Raw genomic sequence first — 25,580 nt, 5'->3', positions numbered from 1 at the left:
ATTGTGTTTGTCCCCTATATGAAATATTTAACTGAATTTTTAAAATCCAAACATTCAATGATCTATAAAGGACAATCAGGAAAATTACCAAGGGTGCCCAAACTTTTGCATCCCACTGTATTTCAGAACATAATAAAATCAGGCATGTCAAGATAGTGGTCCAAAGAAAAAGACATTTCAGAGAAAATTATAGCTTTATTTTGAAATAATCACATTTTTAAAGTTTCAAACTTCAAAGACAGGACTGAACGGCACGTCTTTCCAAACAACCAAAAATTGCTGTTGTGTTTCAGTGTTATTACACTGGATCAGATAAACTCAGCGCTTGCAAAGTCTCAAAAATCAATCTGGAAACAATCTGAATATGCCAAAAATCAGACTTGGGTTGGCAATCTGAACATAGTCCAAGAACATTCCCCTTCCTTCCATGTTGCTTACAGTCAGGAGAGTGAAGTTCTGGGCACTCAGTAATTCAGCTTGAATCCTGTATGAGTGTGCTGCTGGTGTTGGTGGAGATAACACTGTCTAATATAACTCTTCCCACACTCACCTGTGTGAACATGCTGGTGTAGGTGGAGACTAAACTGTCTAAAATTCTTTCCACTCTGAGTAGAGATATGGCTTCTCTTCAATGTGAGAGTTCAGGTGTTGGTGGAGATGGCTCTGTGTACTAAAACTCTTTTCATACTGTTAGCAGTGATTCCACTTCTCTCTAGTGTGAATGTGCAGGTGTTTGTGGAGACCCTCCCGTCAAGTAAAACCTTTCCCACACTCTGAGCATTGATGTGGCCTCTCGCCTGAGTGAGTGCGCTGGTGTCGGTGGAGATTACTCTGTATATTAAAACTCTTCCCACACTCTGAGCAGCAATACGGTTTCTCACCTGTGTGAATGCGCCGGTGTCTTTGGAGATCACTCTGACTAGGAAAACTCTTCCCACACTCTGAGCAGTGATACGGCTTCTCTCCTGTGTGAATGCGCTGGTGTTTGTGGAGACTAGTCTGATTAGTAAAACTCTTCCCACACTCTGAGCAGTTATACGGCTTCTCTCCTGTGTGAATGAGATGGTGTTGGTGGAGACTACTCTGTCTAGTAAAACTTCCCACACTCTGAGCAGCAATACTGTTTCGCATCTGTGTGAATGAAATGGTGTCGATGGAAATCACTCCATTTATTAAATCTTTTCCCACACTCTGAGCAGCGATACAGCTTTGCTCCTTTGTGAATGCGCTGGAGAGTTTTGGATAACATTTGTGGATTTCTGAAGCTGCGTTTGGGTGCCAGATTCTCATATTTAATTTGTCCTGACTTCAGCAGTCTGACATACTCCTCATGGTGACATTTCCTGATGTGGTTGTGGAGATACATTTGAGCTGTATAGGAATGTGGACACACAGAGCAGGAGAAGACGTGCAGGAGTGCAGAAGAAGATTTGAGTTCTGGAAGAGAGAAAAAACAAACTTAGTGGCAGCTGCAGCGTTATTACTGGGCCATACATAATAAACACATTAATCATACAGAACATCATATGAAACAGGAATAATGTAACAAAAAGATGTTTTATGGAGTAACAGGAAGCCCCGCCACCTTTAAGCCCCACCTCCTTTCTCTGTGTTCTTTTTGGGTTCAAGCCTGCCACTGGTTGTTGTGATGTGATTCTATCCGGCCCAGTCATGCACAGATGCTACATTAGCGCTGTGGCTATTATCAACAATCAGGTTGTAGCACAATGGCTGACAGTGATAAAGTAAACTCAACCAATAGTACTTACATTCATTGATACATAAATTAGCCATCATCCAACGTGAATAGGAGGATGACGATCCTATATATATGATCCAACTATTTGGTAAGCAATTTAAATTCTAAACAAGCCTATTTCCTCCTTAGGGTTCTAATAATTATTCTAGGCTAATCTCAGACCTCCTCAATAGTTATGTTTTGGTTAATACTATTTGGTTAATACTATTACCTGTTATAAAATCATTCTTATTATTACAATCATCATGTCCACCACGGATGCAGTCCACCAATCTCACTGAACACGTCTCTAATGGAGTCTGTGGTGTGTGATGGTCTCCAACATTACAGTTAGAGCCCAGGGACTCTGTGGGGTTTGGGTCGATTTTATCCACAGGAGACATATTGGGTTCATCCTGTATCTCCTGCTTTATGAATTGGCTCGTGGTGTTCGAGTCGGTGTCCTGTGTCTCTTCAGGGTTTGATTCAGACTTACACACCACAAATAGACAAGGCACATCCTTCATCTCCTGCTTTATGTATTGGTACTCAGTGTTACAGTCAAGTTCCAGTGTTTCTGTGGGTTTTGTTTTCATTTCACACACTGGAGACAGACTGGATACATCCTCCATGTCCTGTGGTGTGTGCTGGACTCCAGCGTTACAGTCAGGTTCCAGTGTCTCCATGGGATTTGCTTTGGGTTTACACACTGGATTCTGACTGAGTATATCATCCGTGTCCTGTGGTGTGTGCTGGTCTCTCTGACCATAGTCTTGTGTTTCTTTTTGGTTTAGTTCAGTTTTACGGACACTGCACAAAGTGGCAACATCCTTATAGACAAAAAGATTACAAAAACATTATAAGCTTAAACAGGGCAAACACAGCGTAAATATGGAGTTATTCATACATGAAACAGCAAACATGATTCCGCACCACTTGAAGGCATTTGATTAACACATGGGTTAAAGCAAGAAATTTTCATTTGACTGAACATTTTTCCTGACAAAAGACAATGCCAGCAATTACTGAAAATGTGATGTAGTTGGGACAAGGGCCTGTTTTGCCTAATTCTACACAATAAACACATTTATAAAGTATATTTATCTAAACAGCCTGTGTAAGGAGAGAAGAGAGAATCTCTGAAGCGACACAATGCAACACCTGAGCAATAAATGTACATAAATGTTTATATAATCAGGGATGCACATAACTGGTACGCAGGTACGCATGCGTGACACAAATTAGCAACGCGTACTGCCACTTGGGTCACTACCGCGCTCTTGCGTACTGACGATCCCTCCTGAAATATTTCACATGACTGCTCAAGTCGCCAGTGTACATCGGTAAATGTTGGTAATTATAGTCAAACATGTCTAAGAAGAAACAGACAACAGTAAGCAGCTTCTTTGGAGTTTCACCCCCAACTAAGAAACAACAACTGGAGCCAGAGCCGAAGAAAAGACTTTTTTCGGAGAAGTGGCTGCAAGAAGTGCCGTGGCTTGAGGCTAATGATGAGCGAACAGAAATGTGGTGCAAGATTTGCCGTGCCCATCCACAGCTAGCAGACAAAACAGGTGCATTTTATAAAGGGTCGAAGAATTTCAATCATCCGTTATTTAACAAACACGAAAAGAGCAAGGAACATGCCACTGTGGCGCAAGCCATTGCTAATAAACAAGCTAGCCGAGAAGACATAGCAAGTCGTCCACTTAGCAGATGGCTAAGTTTTTCTCCTTGCTTTCCATAAAGCGAAACACACCCGTCCCATGTCGTCATTTGCGGAGGATATTCCGTTGCTGAAGCGGCTAGGAGTTAATGTTGGGACTGCTTATCATTCACGTGAAGGGGGCACAAGGATTATGCAGAGCATAGCGCATACCATCAGCAGGGAGCTACGAGCAAAGTTGCAGGCTGCTCAGTTTTGGGGACTGCTTTTTGATGGGTCCGAAGACATCACAAAAACTGAGCAGGAAATCGTGTACATTGTGTCAGTATCCACCAATGGAGAGTTTTCGTCAGACTTTCTCGGACTGGTCGAATTGGGTGCCGACCGCACCGCACAGGCAATAACAGTCGGGCTTGTAAAACTTTTTCAGGACGCATGCTTGGACGACTGGAGAACAAAGTTGGTCGCTGTGTGCACAGACGGCGCAGCTGTTAACGTCGGGGTGTACAACGGCGTTGTGCCAAAACTAAAGGGACTAGTTGCGATTGGAGACAATCTTGTGCGCATTCTGTGCACTGCACACATGCTGGAGAATTGCGCAAAATCAGCTGACCGCAAGGTTCCGTACTGCAACACCTTCAATCAGTCTGTGGTCAGGCTGCTGCAGTTTTATTTACAGAAAGGTGGTGCGAAAAAAACGGCTGCATTGCAGAAGCTATGTGAAGAAAATGGGATCTCCTTTGTGAAATTGGGAAAGTTTCATAATATTAGGTGGTCTGCATGGCGGCACGAAGTACTGTTAAAAACATCGAGACTATTGCCAGCCATTAAAATGCAATTGGCTACAAGTGATAACCCTGACTTGCAGCATATCTGCACAGAGCGTTTTCAATGCTTTCTAACACACATGGTTGACATTGGTAACATTTTGAAGACCACATCAATCAGATTTCAGAAAGAAAAGCTGACCATAGGGGAATGTAAGGACGAACTCATGGTGGCCATTGGGCAATTCAAACTTATGCTTGATGCTGGAGACCATGCACAGACTGTTTCTAATGCTGAGGCTGACATAGACAAGACAGACTTACTCAGTGCGTTAATTGAAGAGTTTGAAACTAGATATGACTCCCTTAAGTCATGTGATCACTTCTTAGTATTTGACCCTTCAACCTGGCCTCAGGAAATGCAAGGCCTCCACAGTTTTGGAAACACAACAATTTGCAACATTCTCCAAAAATACGAGGCCATCTTGCAGCTCAATAAAGACATCACTCTGACAGAATGGATGCGCTTAAAGCAGGCAGCAAAACGGCTGGGAGCATCTTCTGTGTATGACCTAGTCCAAATAGTAAATAATCCAAGTAACCCGGATGCTTACTCCAATATCAAAGATCAAAGAGCTGGTTAAGCTGTCTCTTGCACTGCCTTTGAGCAGTGCAGCTTGTGAGAGAGGTTTTTCACATCTTAACCTAATCAAAAACAAATACAGATCCCGCCTGTCACATGCTCGTCTCTCAGCCCATATGCACATCCACCTGTCAAAGGAGACCACAGAGACATTTAACCCAAAGCCAGCTGTTGACCTGTGGATGGAGACAGCCAACCGGAGGCTCAACCAAGGGAAAGGAAGTACATCTACAGCAGCAGCATCATCTGCCACACAGGATGCTGAAGCAGAGGACAATGAGGGCGACACTGAGGAGGACAATGAGGGCGACAGTGCGGTGGATAGTGAGGAGGACTTTTAAGACTTATCATGGATGAGGTGAGTACCAAACACTATTTGCTGGTACTCACATGAGTAACTCACTAAAAAAGTTATGTGCACCCCTGTATATAATGGAGTTATCTGGGGGTTCTCCAGAACATTATTTAAAGATCAAGTCAAATTTAGTGAATCCTGGTGAGTTTTAAAAGGTATGAAACTGTCTTGTTTTTATCAGATTCACTATCAGAAAAACATAAGCAGTAAGATTACCTGCTTCAAGTAGGTATGTTACAAAAAAATTAAAAGTCCAAAAATGGCAAATTAAATCACACCACTGGATACAGAATTTAAATACAAACAGAACAACAATGGAAGAAAAATGCGCCATTTTTCTCAGACTGTGTGACGTTCGGTTCTGCGTGAAGGATGAGACACAGAATCCTCGTTGCAGCAGATGAATAACATATATATTGTGCAATAGCGCACGATCAAACAAACATGCACACACAACGTGCAGACTCAGACAATGACGAGCACAGGACACTGCGCGAGCGCACATTAAATAGACAAACCACATTAGCCCCACATGATGTACGAGACGAGTCACAGGTGAGATGGATTATCACAAGACATAACCATAACCACGAAGATCCACCAACGCAGACGATGCACGTGGACAACGTAAACACACGCCCTAAAGGGAGCGGCCGGGGTCCTCAACGTGACAGACTGTATAAAAGCTAAATGAAGAAAAGTCTGTTATCGGAGAGATTCTTCAATATAAATAACCATAATTTCTGTATTTCTCTACAAATTCAAATAAAATTTGAAATGTAGTCAGTTTATAGTATGGACATGACATTATAATATTTAATGATTAATCTTTAAATTAATTAATAAATAAGTCAGGTAATCATTATGGTGAAATAAAAAAAAAACTAAAAACTATTAATATTCTGAGAAAATGCTCTAACCTAAAGATTCTGTTAACACAATTAGACACAATATGTTAAAAACAGGCATGTACGCATGATTAATTCATTAATTACACAGGTCTACATGCTGTCCCAAACCACGTTCTCCAGAAGCTCCACTTCCTGACAGCCCTCCTCCACCCAACAGACCTTCCTGCTCAGCGCTGAATGGTTTGAGCATTTATCACTCTTCCACAGTGCCTGCTGTCAGCTTGCAGATCAGAACAAACATGACCGAACCTTGACCCTTGACAACAACTGGGTCTGGGTTCACTTAATGCTTTTTAAAACTTCCAGGTGATGAACAGAAGCACTGAAGCATTAAGCACATTTCTGTTGTATTGATATTAGCAACAACAGAAATGTACGATGGACACTTTAAAAGGAGGCTGGTGCTTGGCATCACTGTTTCTCTTCTGTTAACCATGGTTATCTCTAAAGAAACAGCACAAAAATGGAAGAGTACCGCACTAGGGAAGGGAAGAGTACCGCAGCTAGAAAGATTGCACCTCAGTCAACAATCTATCGCATCATCAAGAACTCCAAGGAGAGAGGTTCCATTGTTGCCAAAAAAGTTCCAGGGCACCCAAGAAAGACCAGCAAGTGACAGGACCGTCTTTTAAAAGTGTTTCAGCTGCGGGATCGGGCTACCAGCAGTGCAGCGCTTGCACAGGAATGGCAGCAGGCAGGTGTGAGTGCATCTGCATGCACTGTGAGGCGGAGACTCTTGGAGCAAGGCCTGGTCTCAAGGAGGGCAGCAAAGAAGCCACTTCTCTCCAGAAAAAACATCAGGGACAGACTGATATTCTGCAAAAGGTACAGGGAGTGGACTGCTGAGGACTGGGGTAAAGTCATTTTCTCTGATGAATCCCCTTTCCAATTGTTTGAGACATCTGGAAAACAGCTTGTTCGGAGAAGATGAGGTGAGCGCTACCACCAGTCTTGTCTCATGCCAACTGTAAAGCATCCTGAAACCATTCATGTGTGGGGTTGCTTCTCAGCCAAGGGAATCGGCTCTCTCACAGACTTGCCTAAAAACACAGCCATGAATAAAGAATGGTACCAGAATGTCCTCCGACAGAGATAATAAAATAGAGAATATTAGAAAAAATATAAAACCTTTTATTAGCAATACAACTGGTATGTCATCTGGTTTGGTTGATATTGATTTATATTACAAACTTGATGCTTTTCATCCACTCCCACAATCAGAATTAGAGAAAATAATTTCTTCCTTAAATTGTGCTACCTGCACACTACTCGGTTCCCTCTAAGTTATTAAAAGAGGTATTACCAGCGGTAACTGAACCTCTTCTAACTATAGTTAACTCATCCATTACAATAGGTCACATGCCCAAATCATGTAAATTAGCAGTTATTACACCTCTGATCAAGAAACCAAATCTTGATCCGACTGTGCTATCTAATTATAGACCCATTTCAAACACATCATTTATATCTAAGATTATAGAAAAAGCTGTTGCCCAGCAATTATGCCTATATCTGCATAGGAATCACATATTTGAAAAATTCCAATCTGGTTTTAGGCTCCATCACAGTACTGAAACAGCATTAGTTAAAGTAACAAATGATCTCCTCCTTGCTTCAGATCAAGGCTATGTATCACTGTTAGTGCTTCTTGATCTTAGTGCAGCTTTCGACACAATTGATCATAGGATCTTGCTAGAAAGGTTAGAACGCTGGGTTGGAGTCTCAGGCACAGCCCTTTCATGGTTTTATTCTTACCTAACAAAGCGCTATCAGTTTGTAGAGCTCAATAATATTCCATCTAAATGTACAAAAGTTAAATATGGGGTCCCGCAAGGCTCCATTTTAGGACCACTATTATTTACATTATATATGCTACCATTGGGCACAGTTATAAACAAACATGGTGTCAATTTTCACTGCTATGCAGATGACACTCAACTTTACATATCAGCCAAACCTGATGACAAACTCAGTTTAGGAAAAATTGAGGCCTGTGTAAGAGATATTAAATGCTGGATGTCCCTAAACTTCCTCCAACTTAATGAGGACAAAACAGAAGTTCTCCTCCTTGGCCCTAAGCCCTCAAAACAGAAAATTCCAGATCTAATGCTTAATCTCGCAGACTACCCCATTACACCTGGCACAGTAGCCAAAAACCTAGGCGTCATACTCTGACCTATCATTTGATAAATACATAGATAATACTACTAGCATAGCTTTTCTACATCTCCCCAACATTGCTAAGTTAAGAAATGCATTGTCACCGGATAATGCTGAAAAATTGGTGCACGCCTTTGTTAGCTCTAGATTAGACTACTGCAATGCACTACTGTCAGGATGTTCAAATAGGAATCTAAATAAACTTCAAATAGTTCAAAATGCCGCAGCCAGGGTTCTGACCAGAACTAGAAAATTTCAGCATATCAGTCCAGTCCTATCAGCCCTGCATTGGCTCCCAGTTAAATTCCGTATTGACTTTAAAATTATTTTATTAACTTATAAAGCATTGCACGGGCTTGCTCCTGAATACCTTCAGGAACTTATTTTCTATTATGAACCCCCACGTCCACTAAGATCACAGGGTGCTGGTTTTTATTAGTTCCAAAAATTAACAAGGTAACAGCAGGGGGAAGAGCCTTTTCTTGTAAGGCCCCCCAGCTTTGGAATGATCTTCCTAAATGCGTCCGGGACTCTGACTCTGACCGGGTTTTACGGTAGACTGGGGCGCTGGTGCTGTCATCCTGTCACTGCTCGAGGTCACTCAAGTTTGTTGACAGTGCAGTGGACGGATGCCATTGTCTCAGGATGCCCCCAAGCCTATGTTACCTTCTGGTTCTGCCTTTTTTAGCTAGGCTGTAATAGTTTAACTTAATTCTGGAGTTGCTGCCACACTCCAGAAATGTTTATAATTTCACCTGTCCTGTATATGTCCCCATGCAGCGCTAATTTTCCCTGTTTCATTTCTCCACATGGCTGCCCGCCTGCTTGAGGAATAATGAGATGAGGAGACCAGCGATCCATCCTGGGCCAGCCACCTCCTGCCTAACCGGATGCCTACACCATGATGGACATTATTACATCTTTTTCCTTTTCTTTCTCTTCTTTCTGTATAAATTGTTGTTGTTGTCATGGTGACCGATGTCGGCCAGAGGAGGATGGGTTCCCCCCCTGAGTCTTGGTTCCTCTCAAGGTTTCTTCCTCATGCAAAAAACTAGGGAGTTTTTCCTTGCCACTGTCACCTTTGGCTTGCTCACTGGGGGCTAGGACTCGACACTTGTAAAGCTGCTTTGTGACAACAACTGTTGTAAAAAAGCGCTATATAAATAAAATTTGATTGATTGATTGAGATTTTGGGTCCATGCCCTGGAAACTCCCCAGATCTTATTCCCATTGAGAATGTGTGGTCAATCATCACGAGACGGGTGGACAAACAAAACCTACACATTCTGACAAAATGCAATGATTGATTGTGCAAGAATGGACTGCTATCAGTCAGGATTTGGTCCAGAAGTTGATTGAGAGCATGTCAGGGAGAATTGCAGAGTTTGACTTGCTGCATTAACTCATTCTAACTGTCAATAAAAGCTTTTGTTACTCATAATATGATTGCAATTATATTTCTGTATTCGCTCGTGTTCCCGCACCTTTTTGGGGCCGCTGAAGATCTTGTAGTTGATCTCCTTGGCCTTGTCCGTCAGCCTGGCCCCTCGCTCCTTCTGGTGGGCGGAGCCAGTGGGACACGCCTCCTCCAGCCACTCCTGAGAATCTGAGGAGAGGGAAAATTCAGAGCATGGAACTCCTGTGGGCCAGACACGCCCCCTAGTGGACACGCCCCCCGGGGGTGGGGGGTCAGACACGTCATAGCAGGACAGACAGACATACAACGTCTTGTTTAGCATGACCCGATTTCACTCTATACACTTTAATAGAAGGCTTCTTCCAACAATGAGGGACAAAGGGACTTTATGATCTCATTCCCATATAACGCTGGCCCAAAGAGGCTGGTTCTGAAAGGCTGCGGCTGCAGAATGTCGGGTGATGTGCTCTGGCCCAGAAGGGACTCCCTACAACAGCCTCCGACATCAGGACTACACGACATGTTCAGAGAAGTTAAACACACAGCTGGAACACACAGTTCATTCCCAAGGGAATTTTACAGACTAGCCCATCCAACGATAACCCATATATATATATATATATATATATATATATATATATATATATATATATACACTGCTCAAAAAAATAAAGGGAACACTCAAATAACACATCCTAGATCTGAATGAATGAAATATTCTCATTGAATACTTTGTTCTGTACAAAGTTGAATGTGCTGACAACAAAATCACACAAAAACCATCAATTGAAATTAAATTTATTAACCAATGGAGGCCTGGATTTGGAGCCACACACAAAATTAAAGTGGAAAAACACACTACAGGCTGATCCAACTTTGATGGAATGTCCTTAAAACAAGTCAAAATGAGGCTCAGTATTGTGTGTGGCCTCCACGTGCCTGTATGACCTCCCTACAACGCCTGGGCATGCTCCTGATGAGGTGGCGGATGGTCTCCTGAGGGATCTCCTCCCAGACCTGGACTAAAGCATCCACCAACTACCGGACAGTCTGTGGTGCAACGTGACGTTGGTGGATGGAGCGAGACATGATGTCCCAGATGTGCTCAATCGGATTCAGGTCTGGGGAATGGGCGGGCCAGTCCATAGCTTCAATGCCTTCATCTTGCAGGAACTGCTGACACACTCCAGCCATATGAGGTCTAGCATTGTCCTGCATTAGGAGGAACCCAGGGCCAACCGCACCAGCATATGGTCTTACAAGGGGTCTGAGGATCTCATCTCGGTACCTAATGGCAGTCAGACTACCTCTGGTGAGCACATGGAGGGCTATGCGGCCCTCCAAAGAAATGCCACCCCACACCATTATTGACCCACTGCCAAACCGGTCATGCTGAAGGATGTTGCAGGCAGCAGATCGCTCTCCACAGCGTCTCCAGACTCTGTCACCTCTGTCATATGTGCTCAGTGTGAACCTGCTTTCATCTGTAAAGAGCACAAGGCACCAGTGGCGAATTTGCCAATCCTGGTGTTCTCTGGCAAATGCCAAGCGTCCTGCACGGTGTTGGGCTGTGAGCACAACCCCCATCTGTGGACGTCGGGCCCTCATACCATTCTCATGGAGTCGGTTTCTAACCGTTTGTGTAGACACATGCACATTTGTGGCCTGCTGGATGTCATTTTGCAGGGCTCTGGCAGTGCTCCTCCTGTTCCTTCTTGCACAAAGGCGGAGGTAGCGGTCCTGCTGCTGGGTTGTTGCCCTCCTATGGCCTCCTCCACGTCTCCTGGTGTACTGGCCTGTCTCCTGGTAGCGCCTCCAGCCTCTGGACACTACGCTGACAGACACAGCAAACCTTCTTGCCACAGCTCGCATTGATGTGCCATCCTGGATGAGCTGCACTACCTGAGCCACTTGTGTGGGTTGTAGAGTCCGTCTCATGCTACCACGAGTGTGAAAGGACCACCAACATTCAAAAGTGACCAAAACATCAGCCAAAAGCATAGGTACTGAGAAGTGGTCTGTGGTCCCCATTTGCAGAACCACTCCTTTATAGGGGGAGTCTTGCTAATTGCCTCTCATTTCTACCTGTTGTCTATTCCATTTGCACAACAGCAGGTAAAATTGATTCACAATCAGTGTTGCTTCCTAACTGAACAGGGGTGGGTTTCCCGAAACGTTCGTAGCGCTAAGTAGTTCTTAACCTCGTACGTTTCATATGAGGTTACGAAGAACTTAGCGCTACGAACGTTTCGGGAAACCCACCCCAGGTTGGTTTCACAGAAGTGTGGTTGACTTGGAGTTATATTGTGTTGTTTAAGTGTTCCCTTTATTTTTTTAAGCAGTGTATATAGATTTGTGTGTGTGTGTGTGTGTGTGTGTGTGTGTGCGCGCGCCTGTACCTGCATTAGTGCTTGTCTGACTCTCCTGTGAATCACTAGTCTGGGGACTGTCCACTCCAGCAGTCAGAGCTTCACACGGGGCTTTCCTGGTCTTCCTCCTGCCTTTAGCTGTGGAATCTTCCTCATCCTCACTCTCACTGTAACTCAGGTCTTCAAAGCCAAAGTATTTGATTTTGTAGCTGGAGCTGCCAGAGGTGTGTGGCTCTCCGTTGACATCCTGCACCTCAGCCTCCTCGAACCCAAAGAACTCCAGCTTGGACTCCCTCTTGGTCTTACTGGGAGAGGGGCGAAACCTGAGAGACAGAGAGGCAGAGTGTGTGTGTGAACCATGCCAGGGGTTTGTGATCAGGCTCACGCTGCAATTGTAATTGAACGATTCAGTGTATGATGCGTTTTCATGAATTGAACATTGTCAAAGTTCAAAGGTTAAAAGTTATTACACACAGGCGGGGACGTTGGCGAACGTAAGTTGTTGAGCGGGGGTGGCAAACGTAACACTCGTGACGGAGTGTTTTTTCAATAGCCCTGATATAAATGCTCCGTTTTTTTTTTGGTCCGTATCCAGTTAATCGGGAATGAGATTGGGTCCGGACAGGATTGCGTTCGGGTGCGGATCCGGACCGCGGTCCGCCAGTTGAGTACCCCTGATCTACAAGTTCTCCCCGTGCCAAAAAAATAACCGAAGTGCTTGAATTCCACCTTTTAAAGGTGTATGAACCCTGCAAACATGACTTTGTTCATTGCGCTGAAGCGCGGCACATGCAAAGTTACAAAATTCGAGAGGTGCACGACCTTGTGAAGCGACAGTGCACGAGCGGAGCCACCGCGATTACGTCGTTTTCGGCACACGGACCCTCACGCCGGTTGTGACGCGTCAAGTATAAAGCTGTGAAGTTTTCACAACAGTTGGCAATATTGTTACTGCACAAAGGAGCTGTCTCACTCCTCAACATGTTGATCAGCTCCTTTTCTTGCAGTAAAATTGGACAATCTCCAAGAATTCAAAATGCAGTCATGAATAAATCTTAGTTTTTGGACCTTAATGTTTACAAAATTCAAAACTATGTTCATAAATGTTTTTGTTACATGTAAAAAAAACAAACTTAATTTGCACTTTAAACGGCTGTTCAAAACTGCTTTCAATGCCTATTCTGGTAAAGGACCTATGTGGAAGTGTGTGCATTAATTGATATTAAAAAAGAATGTAACTGTTGTTCACAGTATAAACACTAATATCTTAATACATTTTAATAAAGTTTGAGTGTTCCTTGTATCATTACAACATTTCACATTCAAACTACACTTTTTATTGTAACTGAAATGTCCCTACAAGAATCGATATTGAATCGGGTCGAATCGAATCGAAAATCGAATTGAATCTGGACCTTGTGAATCGAAATCGAATCGAAATGGGAAATCAGTGGTGATACCCACCCCTAGCCAAGATGACCACCCTCAACTACACTCACGGTTCACCACCCAACCAGCCCATGGGATATGATGAGGCCTGGACAGAGGCAGATGCGTGCTGTCCTGGCACCCGTCTGACGCTTGAACCAGAGGACCAGTGGGCATCTCAGTTACGCTCAGATCAAGTATACAGGGGAGTGACACGAGATTACTCTATTCCACATTTATACTCTCTCTCTCTGAGTCAGAGTGGAGCTGGAGGAGATCCAGCATGAACAGCTCTTACTCTGACAGTCACAGTAGCGCATTTCATCTGACCTAGCTGAACTTTCCTCCATCAGAGCAGATATGAAGGAGCTTATAGATACAGCTCGTCACCTCCAGTCTGACCAAAGTCCTCTTCATAGCACACAACTGAAACAAGACGCCTGCGTTAGTAGACAGGACCCAACCCCAGCACAGATGTGGCCATCCTGCAAGAGCGAACCAGATAGAGAGAAGGATGACTGGCCTGCGCCACCTCCCTGGCCAGACAATTCAGAAGAAGTGCAACTATTCAGCGACCAACCGCTAATGAACCGCCTCGACCAGATGATTAGAGAGCTTCAGGCCATCAAGATGGAGGCTCAGGCAACTGGCGTGAGTATACACCTTGAGGCGACGACATCTCCTCATGCTCCAGTTCACAACACAAAGGCAGAAGGAGGACGCCATACACGTGGAACTATGAATGAATGAATGAATTAATGAATGTTCAACTTATATAGCGCCTTTCTATATACCCAAGGTCGCTTTACAATTTTAACACAGCAACAACAACAAACATGTGGACTTCTAGACTAAGCACACAGGGCTACTTTGCTGTTTTGTAATGCATAATCCCTGCATAACCCATAACCCCACTATTAACTGTACAACCTCACCATTATCTGTACAACTGTGTGGACTCTGTAAAATCCTAATGTAAATTATTAATATAGTAATGGGGTGTATTCTGACATCAAGGATATTGTAATGGAAAAAGTCATACATCTGTACATTATAGAAATAAACTTGTACATATGCATAAGTATGAGTCTTATTTATCAATAATTAGTATATTCTTCAATAAGTATGTACTTGCTGTAAATGTTTTATTGTAAATAAAGCTGTCACTTAAAAATTCTAAAAACATCAATTTAATTTGAACAATTTAAACTTAAATTTAACATAAAAACTATGAAATCCACATATTTTAGTCCGTGACACAAACATTTACATTTTACATTTACGGCATTTACCAGACGCGCTTATCCAGAGCGACTTACAAAGTGCTTTGCATCCGATCACAAAATTCATCCTAGGAAATAGTACGGATAGGCCAGAATTCCAGATACCACTGAGTCAGACTACTACTAAACTACAGGAGTCAATGTCATTACCTAGTGTTTTGCAAGTTAGACATTTGCCAAGCAGGACAAATAACCATAAACAGACATACAATTTAAGAACAACGGCAAGTGGTATCACCTGAGTTAGTGCTCTGGTAAGAACTCAACAAACAGGTGAGTCTTCAGTCTACGCTTGAAGATAGCAATAGACTCTGCAGTCCTAGCAGCTAATGGAAGATCGTTCCACCATCTTGGAGCCAGGACGGAGAATAGTCTGGAGCTTTGTCTTCCATGAGACTTTAAGCATGGAGTTTCAAGTCGAGCCAAGCTTGAGGTTCTGAGTGTTCGCTGTACGAATCGGCTTTTGACCATGGACATCATGTAGGTACAACCAATCACACTCTGGTGAGAAGCAGCAGCCAATTGCGCATAGCGTTCTCTCTACCAGGATCCACAGCCCCCTGGAGGACTGAATGGGGTGCAGGAAAGGGAGAGAGGACAGACCCTATTGGCAGAGCACCATCCACCACTGGGCATACAAGCACACACACTCAGACAACTGCTTTTTATTGGACATGAAGGGACAAAGACACATACTCAGGGAGAATTTGTCAGGGAATCAGGGACTGCCAATTTACCCAATCTAATTTACCTAATGCCAATTTAACTACTTACTCGCCTCAGGTATTAAGCACCCCCCCCCCCCCCCCCCCCCCCCCCCGTTCCTGGACTCTACAGATGAGGCAGCAACATCTTGAACGACAGTCGACAGTTCCACAGCCTGCAGCCCCTGCACGATCGCGGCCACCTCTTCATACGTACCTCCATCACAGCTCCTTTGTGGCGGAGACATCTTGCAGAGGGCCTCATCCCACTATACCCAACTTCACAAACCGAGACCCTAGTGAGTTTGCTCGACTGAAGATTGCATTGGAGAACCTCTTGCCTGCTGATGGGACTGGGCTATTCAAATATCAGGTACTGGTAGACAGAGGTGGGTAGGAACGCGTTACATTTACTCCGTTACATTTACTCAAGTAGCTTTTTGGACAAAAATGTACTTGTGAGAGTAGTTTTAATATGAACGACTTTTACTTTTACTTGAGTAAATATGTGGTGAGAAAAACGCGACTTTTACTCCATTACAATGGGATTTGCGCCACGCGCTACCGTTACTTTCGTTTTGTAAATAATTTGTATTTTCAGTGAGAAGACTGACCAACGTCTCGTCACCTGAGTATGAGTGACCAATCAAATGAAGCCGGTCAATCACGTGATCACATACGCAAACTTTCTCCACCGTAGCAAGAAAGTGACAGAAAAACCTACCGAACATCCCTGACCTCATACAGCCAATGTTTATATTACAAACGTGTAAAAGGACAGTTATATAATGCGCTGCAGGGTTGCCGAGTTTTCAAGATCACTTTTAGTGAGATTTAAACCGGGGTGGGGGTTTGGGTGGTGAACGTAAATTGTTGAGGGGGGGGTGTAAAATGGACACAAATTAAGTATTATATCGCGATCGATTGATCGCCAGTGGTTGGCGCCAGAGCGAACTAGTATCTCATTGAATCATATATGTGGATCAGAGGTAAATAAACTAGATTTTTTTCGGCGTGAGAAATCGGAAGTTTGGCGTGAGAGCGTGTGAAGACAGCCAAATTCGTGTGTCTCACGTGAGAGTTTGCAACCTTGGCGCTGCCAATTGTGTCTGCAAACGTGTGGACATTTCAGCCTACAAGAACTCAACATCAAATATGAGGAAACACGATGCGATAAGTTTGCTGTATGTATAATTTTGTGTAATGCTATATCTCTGAGGCATAACGTTTGTATGATGTAATTATTAAATGTAATGCTGTGCAATACTAAAAAACAGTTTGCACTTCAGATCCAGTCACTGGTGGGCATGCTCTGAACACTAGGCCCAGCAGGAGAAGTGGAGTTACAGTGTGGCTCACATATAGCTAGACTGCTTAGTAAGCTACCAACCGAGCAGAGGGCAGAGTTTCGCCGCCGCATGTTCCACCACTCCAGGACCAGCTACACCCTGCTTGACCTTGCAGCATGGCTGAATTATGAGGCCTGATGCCAAGATTTTGATGGCCAGCTACCTGCAAAGGGGACCGGAGAAGGACAGAGGTCTAGACTAGAGCCACGTCAGGGAAGGAAATCAGTCACAGTGCTGCATGGTGCTGGCGAAGCGACAAAGAAGGAGAACACTCCACTCAAGCAGGCTCCCTTGCAAGGGAAGAGCCAGCCATATTGCCTCTTCTGTGGCAGTTCAGAGCATTACCTCAGTCAGTGTACTGCAATATCTACGCTCACCACAATGCAGGTAACGGACTGGATAAGGACCAGCCAGAGATGTTGGAGATGTGCACGAAGGCATCAGGTAGCGCAGTGTAACCTAAAGAAGGCTTGCGGTCTGTGTCAGGGAAAACACCTACAGGTGCTTCATGAGGTCAATGCCAGGTCAATAAAGGGACCAGCCAAGTTTGCAGCAATAAAGAAACCTAGCGAGAGTTCGACCACCGAGGTACTCTACCTTGATAGACCCACAGCAGGCAGTAGAGTCCTGCTAAAAGTTGTCCGCATACTCATTCATCACGGCAACCAGACACTTGATACTTTCGCTGTCTTAGACGATGGCTCAGAGAGAACAATGCTGCTGCCTGCTGCCACAGACAGGCTTAAGCCTGGTTTATACTCGACGCGCCGCAAGCGGCGCGAGGGTCCGCGCGGCGAAAATGACGTAAACGCTGTGGCTCCGCCCGTGCGCGAGGGCCTCGTGCGCTGTCGCGGCGCGAGGTCGTGCACCTCTCGAATTTTGTAACTTCGCGCGCGCGCCGCGCTTCAGCGCGATGGACAAAGTCATGTTTGCCGGGTTCATACACCTATACAAGGTGGAATTAAAGCACTTGTACGTCACTTTAAAGGTCCATTTCAATATTTCCCAGCACGTTAAACTTAATTAAGTTAAATATTTATACATATACTCGAAATGAATTGAAATAATTCGCTTTTTTATCACATTATTTAATGGTTGTTTATTTTCAAAACGCCCAGACGTCTAACGTCTTCACGTTCTCTCATGTTTCGTCCTGGAATTACAAGAGGCTCGTATTTGTTAACGTATCGTTTCGGACAACACTGCAAAGCCATATTTACGTTTGATGGTCTCTGGTCAGGTAAAAATGTTCTTTCACCGGTTTTGCATGGGTTTTTTATTCTCCACTGCCACCTATCGCCACCTATCGTTTCGGAGAACACTGCAGCGACGCTCGCGACGCTCGCGAAAGTATAAACGCCTACACCGCTCGCGCAGGGTCGCGCGAGGTGGGCGGAGCCGCGCGCTACGGTCGCTCGCGAAAGTATAAACCAGGCTTTAGTCTGCAAGGCGCCCCAGAGATCTTCTCGAGCTCCTCTCCTGCCAACCCGAAACGAAATTATCGCATCACAGGAGCATTCACTGCAGCTCGCATCGACCTAGCAGATCATACCTACCCCATGGAGCAGCTTCAGTGAAAATACAAGTACTTGGTTGGTCTGCCAATACAGCCCTTCAAGACCGTCAGACCCCTTCTACTCATCGGGAGTGGCCACCCACATCTCATTACTCCCATGCAGCCGGTCCGGTTGGGGCCTCCGGGAGGCCCTGCCGTAGTTCGTACGAGGTTGGGCTGGGCGTTACAGGGGCCTGCTAGAACGGTACACCAGACGGCTCACCCACACCAGTGCTTGGTGACATCGGTACCAACTCAGGTGTATGAGCTGATGGGCTATGTGGAGAAATTATGGAAAGTTGATACGGTGCTACTCAGAAGTGATAAGCTGGTCACCCACTCCAGACAGGATCACGAGGCTGTAAGCCTCCTTGAGAGGCGAACCTCACGTGTGGATGTGGATGGTGACCTCCATTATGTCACACCGCTGCTCCATCAGAGAAATATGCCCTGCCTTTAGGCTACTAAAGATGCCAAGCCTGAGGAGGGTTGAACGGAGATTGTCTAGAGATCCTGAGTGGGCCAGCACCTACAAGGCAGAGATGGAGAAACTGATTCAAGCAGGATCAGTGAAGAAGCTCGAGACTCAACAGCTGTCTGAGGAAGAGGAAGCCTGGTATGTTCCCCATCACATGGTCAGTCACAACGACAAGAACCGATTAGTGTTCAACTGTTCTTATCAGTACCAGGGGCACAGCCTGAATGAACAATTACTACCTGGACCAACATTAGGAGCATCTTTGCTAGGAGTCCTACTGATATTCCGCAAGCATGCAGCAGCCATCTCGGGTGATATCAAAGGTATGTTTCACCAAGTCCGCCTACTCCCTGAGGATCGCGCCTTGCTACGCTTCATATGGCGTGACTTAGCCCAGAATGAGCCTGTAGCAGTATATGATTGGCAAGTACTGCCCTTTGGCACAACGTGCAGCCCTTGCTGCGCCACATTTGCCCTGCAGCGACATATTACAGATAACAGCCAACCCGGGGATGAGGTAAGATCCTCAGTCGAGAGATGCTTCTATGTCGACAATTGTCTGCAGAGCTTTCCGATCGTGGCTGAGGCTAGACATCTCATTGATCAGTTGAGACCATTATTGTTGTCAGCTGGATTTGAGTTGCGCCAGTGGGCCAGCAATGAGCCCGGGGCTATTAGTCACCTGCCTGAAGAGGCCCGATCAAACAGCGCTGAACTCTGGCTCACTCTCGAGAAGGTTGACACTCCCTAGTCTACTCTGGGTCTTATTTGGAACTTTCAGGAAGATCTCCTTGGTTACAAGCACCATCTGGTTCATTATGGCGTCCTGACTATGCGTAATATCTGGCGGTGCACAGATTCAGCCAGGAACCCCGCTGATGACATCACGAGGGGAAGGACGCTGCAGCAGCTTGCAGAGGCCAATAGGTGGAGTCAAGGGCCATCCTTCCTTCTACAGAGTCCAGATCTGTGGCCAGAGCAGCATCCGTCGATTTACGACCTGCGGCACTGCCTTTGCCATGTTGAACTCTTCAGATGCAGACCACAGCGAGTTCCATACCTGGGGGGAGCTCCTAGAGAGCACTGTACGAGAGTTATGTGGAACGGGCAATAAGAGCAGTCAACCTACAGCCAAATATTACCACGACGCGGAGCGAGTTATCCTGAGCAGAGCACAGCTGAGCAGCTTCCCAGAGGAATTCCACCGTCTGAGAGATGGTACACCTATTTCCAAGAGCAGCCGACTGATAGCTTTATCTCCCATGTTTGATGGAAGCATAGAGCTTATCCACGTGGGGGGGAGACTTCGCAGGTCAGAGCATCTAGAGTTTAATACCCTACATCCAATCATACTAGAGCCAGGACATCCAACAACCAAGCTGCTGATTCAGGATTTTGACCGACGTCTGGGACAACCAGGTCCAGAACGAGTGCTCGCTGAGATCCGCCGCTCTTAATGGATTCTGCGAGGATGTGAGGCGATCCGCCGTCTCCAGAGCAGCTGTGCCGACTGCCGTTGGTGGAAGTCGAAACCTGCTGTGCCTAAGATGGCTGACCTCCCGCCTTCATCTGTTCAAGCCCGCCTTCTATTCCACTGGAATGGACTGTTTCGGGCCACTAGGGGTCAGAGTGGGGCAGCGGGTTGAGAAAAGATGGGGGCTAGTCTTTAAATGCCTGACTACTAGAGCTGTGCATCTAGACATCCTGACCTCTATTGATACTGACTCATTTATAATGGCTCTTCGGAGATTCATTGCACGAAGAGACACACCTACGGAGCTGTTCTCAGACCAAGGGACCAATTTCCGGGGTGAAGAGAGAGAGCTTAGAGAAGCATTCACAACGTTGTCTCCAGTCTTGCAAAAACACCTATCAAAGTAGATGATTTCATTTCATCCCCCCAGCTGCACCTCACTTTGGGGGCGCATGGGAGAGGGAGATACGTTTGGTGAAGACCGCTCTCTACACTACAGTGGGTGCACAGGCAGTCTCAGAGGAGGTCTTGCGAACTGTGCTACTTGAGGTTGAAGGCATCCTCAACTCCAAGCCGCTGGGCTACGTTTCCTCTGATGCGAGAGACCCTGATCCAGACACACCCAATGTCCTCTTGATGGGGTGGCTAGATGGATCTCTCCCTCAGGTGGTTTACCCTAAGGATGAGCTCCTGAGCCGCTGCCTTTGGAGGCACTGCCAAGTACTAGCAGACCACTTTTGGTCAAGCTTCATCATACTTACCTAGTCTTCAGTCACACCAGAAGTGGCGTTCTACACTAGCGGATCTAACAGAGGACTCTGTAGTCATGATTGTCGACCCCCAGCTCCCCAGAGCTCTGTGGCCAATTGGACGGGTCATCATGGTCCAACTTAGTCCAGATGGACGAATTAGATCGGCTGATGTGCAGGTAAAGGATAGAGTATACACCCGACCTGTCGCCAGGCTGGTCGTCCTTCCAGCTCTCCCGTCTGATGAAGGTGAGAAGAGTCCCGCAGCTCCAACCAGTGTGCAGCCATAGAGCCCTTTTGTTGTGAGCAAATGTATTCTATACATTTGGGGGTGGCTGTACAAAAGGCCCTACAGGGGCATAAGAGTTCTAGCTGGCTGGACGTGACGTCATCACCTGCGCCGCTCTGGCAGTAGACGAGTTAGTTTCATCTTTGTGGGGAGCACATCGTCGTGCGATGTTCATCGAGGGGAATTTAACTGTATATAGTGCATCGTTCGTGCGTACATGACAAAGTAAGTTCATTGTTATTCTGGATGGCGGAGGATGTAATATAGTAGTAGTAATGTAATATGATCACGTTTGCGTTCGTGTGATCACAGCACTTTGGGTTCACCGCTTGGGTTTAGCTAACTCATAAGTTAGCGGTTAGTACGTGATTATTAAGTTAGATCATTACGATGACTTGTTTCCTTACAATGTGTGTTATGTCTGGCCCTTATGGTTGTATGTGTTTGTTACCATATAACTATTTGCATAGCGTACTATTTCGCTGTTACGAGTAGTTACACATTTCTTTGTACAGCATTAATAAGTCATTAAGACAATTGCGTATATCCGCCACCAGATGGTGCAAAGGCACCAGTTGTACTGTGTATTCTATTTCTGCTGTTGTGCTTGTTATCTGTAATTGGAGATTATACATCTCATATCTGTATTTGTGTTTTCAGACCACACACTCATACACAGATTTGCACTATACACAGTCATCCTGGAACACACACCTCACAGTCATATCCCTGTCCGAACTGAAGAATAAAACAGTTGAATGCATCCTGGCCTCAAGTGGTGTTCTGGCCGACACACTGGGGTTGAATACAGCGAAAGAGGGTAGACCAGTGACCAGCTCTAATTCTAAAGTTTAGTCTTCACTACAGGGTGTGTGTGTGTGTGTGTGTGTGTGTGTGTGTGTGTGTGTGTGTTGGGGGGGTGGAGACAGAGAGGTGTCACCTGGTCGGCTTGCTAAGCTGCGCATCCGTTTTTCTCCTGAAGGTTCCAGCCTCTCCTAGATCCGTAGGTGGAGTGTAGAAGAACTCATCCATGCTCCTGTCTATGGAGTCCTGGATGGTGACGTTACACGCTGATACACATGAAGGGTGGAGCACTGTGTAGTCCCTCACTCTGCTGCGACCCACAGCCTTGACCTCTGACCCCCCAGTACCAGCGCCCTTCATGGGAGCCGTGGCCGGTTTACTGGTTTCGGCTCCCCGCGTCCCTCTGTCAAAGCTCTCGGCTTCCTGGGTGCGACCGGGCCGGTGGTACACCCTGTCCCTGGCAGGCTTGAGAAGTGGCAGTGGTTCAAAGTGGATGGGCTCCTCTGGAGGGGGGTTTCCGGGGGGCTGCTCGGAGGGTTTCAGCCCATCAGACAAGTGTCTGCTCACGATGCTGGCCGCCTTGTACCAGGCTGACCCAGAGCTAGCGGCTGATATGGTTTGCAACGGCTTGGCTGGGCAGACAGAGAAAAATTCCAAATACCTCAATTTCAGATTAAAAAAAAATTGTTATACTAGTCAAATACACACTGCACAATTCTTTACAACTAAACAGCTAACAGATACTTAAAATGGAATTATTAAAGCCACTCATGATCTAAAACAGGGGTGTCAAACTCATTTTCACCACGGGCCACATCAGCGTAATCGTTCCCCACAGAGGGCCATATGTAACTTTTAAATGTAACTACTCCTTAATGTTAAATAACTCCGAAATATTACACACACACACACATATATATATATATATATATATATATATATATATATATATATATATATATATATATATATATATATATATATATATATATATATGCATATGTTTGCTTGTTGTTCTTTCAATTTTTTAGGTTATGAAACCCACATTACTTCATCAATCAATGATCAAACTATCCAAGTGAAAAAAGAAAAATATCTTTTATGTTATCACATTTACTTTGTTCAAAAATATCAAATAACTGAAAACAGCAATTGTGCTGTGGAAGTGTACCATATTTTGAATATTTAATAATTAATCTTTAAATTAATTAGTAATAAATAAGTCAGGTAATCATTATGGTGAAATAAAAAAGCTCTATAGATAATTAGCCATCATCCAACGTAAACCTATAATACCTGTATTGATCCAACTATTTGGTAAGCAATTTAACTTCTAAACAAGCCTATTTCCTCCTTAGGGTTCTAATAATTATTCTAGGCTAATCTCAGACCTCTTCAATAGTTATGTTTTGGTTAATACTATGTTTAATAAAACTTGCTTAACTTACCTGGTATAAAATCATTCTTATTATTACAATCATCATGTCCACCACGGATGCAGTCCACCAATCTCACTGAACACGTCTCTAATGGAGTCTGCGGTGTGTGCTGGTCTCCAACATTACAGTTAGAGCCCAGGGACTCTGTGGGGTTTGGGTCGATTTTATCCACAGGAGACATATTGGGTTCATCCTGTATCTCCTGCTTTATGAATTGGCTCGTGGTGTTCGAGTCGGTGTCCTGTGTCTCTTCAGGGTTTGATTCAGACTTACACACCACAAATACACAAGGCACATCCTGCATCTCCTGCTTTATGTATTGGTACTCAGTGTTACAGTCAAGTTCCAGTGTTTCTGTGGGTTTTGTTTTCATTTCACACACTGGAGACAGACTGGATACATCCTCCATGTCCTGTGGTGTGTGCTGGACTCCAGCGTTACAGTCAGGTTCCAGTGTCTCCATTGGATTTGCTTTGGGTTTACACACTGGATTCTGACTGAGTATATCATCCGTGTCCTGTGGTGTGTGCTGGTCTCTCTGACCATAGTCTTGTGTTTCTTTTTGGTTTAGTTCAGCTTTACGGACACTGCACAAAGTGGCAAAATCCTTCTAGACAAAAAGATTACAAAAACATTATAAGCTTAAATAGGGCAAACACAGTGTAAATATGGAGTTATTCATAAATGAAACAGCAAACATGATTCCGCACCACTTGAAGGCATTTGATTAACACATGGGTTAAAGCAAGAAGTTTTCATTTCACTGAAAATTTTTCCTGACACAAGACAATGCCAGCAATTACTGAAAATGTGGTGTAGTTGGGACAAGGACCTATTTTGCCTAATTCTACACAATAAACACATAAAAGTATATAAAGTATATTTATCTAAACAGCCTGTGTAAAGAGAGAATCTATGAAGTGACAAAATGCAACACCTGAGCAATAAATGTACATAAATGTTTATATAATGGAGTTATCTGGGGGTCCTCCAGAAAATTATTTAAAGATCAAGTCAAATTTAGTGAATCCTGGTGAGTTTTAAAAGGTATGAATCTCTCTTGTTTTTATCAAATTCACTATCGCAAAAACATAAGCAGTAAGATTACCTGCTTTAAGTAGCTATGTTACAAAAAATTAAAAGTCCAAAAATTAGATCACACCACTGGATACAGAATTTAAGTCTGTTATCAGAAAAGTCTGTTATCAGAGAGATTCTTCAATATAAATAACCATAACTTCTATATTTCACTACAAATTCAAATAAAATTTGAAATGTAGTCAGTTTATAGTATGGACATGACATTATAATTGTCACGTTACGGTCCCCGACCCCTCCCTTTTGGGCGTGTGTTTACGTCGTCTGCGTCTACTCGTCTGCGTCACTGGATCTCCGTGGGTGCGGTTATGTCTTGTGATCATCCGTCTCACCTGTGGCTCGTCTCGTCATCACGTGGGGTCTATGTGGTTTGTCTATTTAATGTGTGTTCGCGCAGTGTCCTGTGCTCGTCGTTGTTTGATTCAAGTTCACGTTCATGTCTAAGTGTTCTTCGTGCGCTGTCTGCGCTACTTTGTGTGTAATAAACGTAACGTCCGTTCAGTCACGAAGGATTTTCTGTCTTGTTCTTCGCCACGCTCCGGACGTCACAATATTATTGAAAATGAATGAACAAATTAATATTTAATGATTACTCTTAATTAATCTTAATTCTTAATCTTAATTAATTAATAAATAAGTCAGGTAATCATTATGGTGAAATAAAAAAAACTTAAAACTATTAATATTCTGAGAAAATGCTGTAACCTAAAGATCCTGTTAACACAATTAGACACAATATGTTAAAAACAGGCATGTAGGCATGATTAATTCATTAATTACACAGGTCTACATGCTGTCCCAAACTACGTTCTCCAGAAGCTCCACTTCTTGACAGCTCTCCTCCACCCAACAGACCTTCCTGCTCAGCGCTGAACGCTTTGAGCATTCATCACTCTTCCACAGT

The 25,580-nt window shown here is 44.5% G+C and overlaps 1 pseudogene across 1 annotated transcript; it reads right to left on the bottom strand.

The window, feature by feature from the left end:
• Positions 1–182: 182 nt before the first annotated feature.
• On the bottom strand, positions 183–25,108 carry LOC143484150 (uncharacterized; annotated as a pseudogene). Its single transcript, XR_013122557.1, has 7 exons — positions 25,009–25,108; positions 23,588–24,188; positions 22,276–22,771; positions 12,057–12,349; positions 9,725–9,846; positions 1,971–2,568; positions 183–1,437 (listed from the first exon to the last, which is right to left on the bottom strand). The product of XR_013122557.1 is annotated as an uncharacterized LOC143484150 (transcript).
• Between the last annotated feature and the right edge of the window lie 472 nt (positions 25,109–25,580).

The sequence above is a fragment of the Brachyhypopomus gauderio genome, chromosome 20, assembly GCF_052324685.1.
Source record: "Brachyhypopomus gauderio isolate BG-103 chromosome 20, BGAUD_0.2, whole genome shotgun sequence".
Lineage (NCBI taxonomy): Eukaryota > Metazoa > Chordata > Actinopteri > Gymnotiformes > Hypopomidae > Brachyhypopomus > Brachyhypopomus gauderio.
This window is presented reverse-complemented; position numbering and strand designations above follow the sequence as displayed.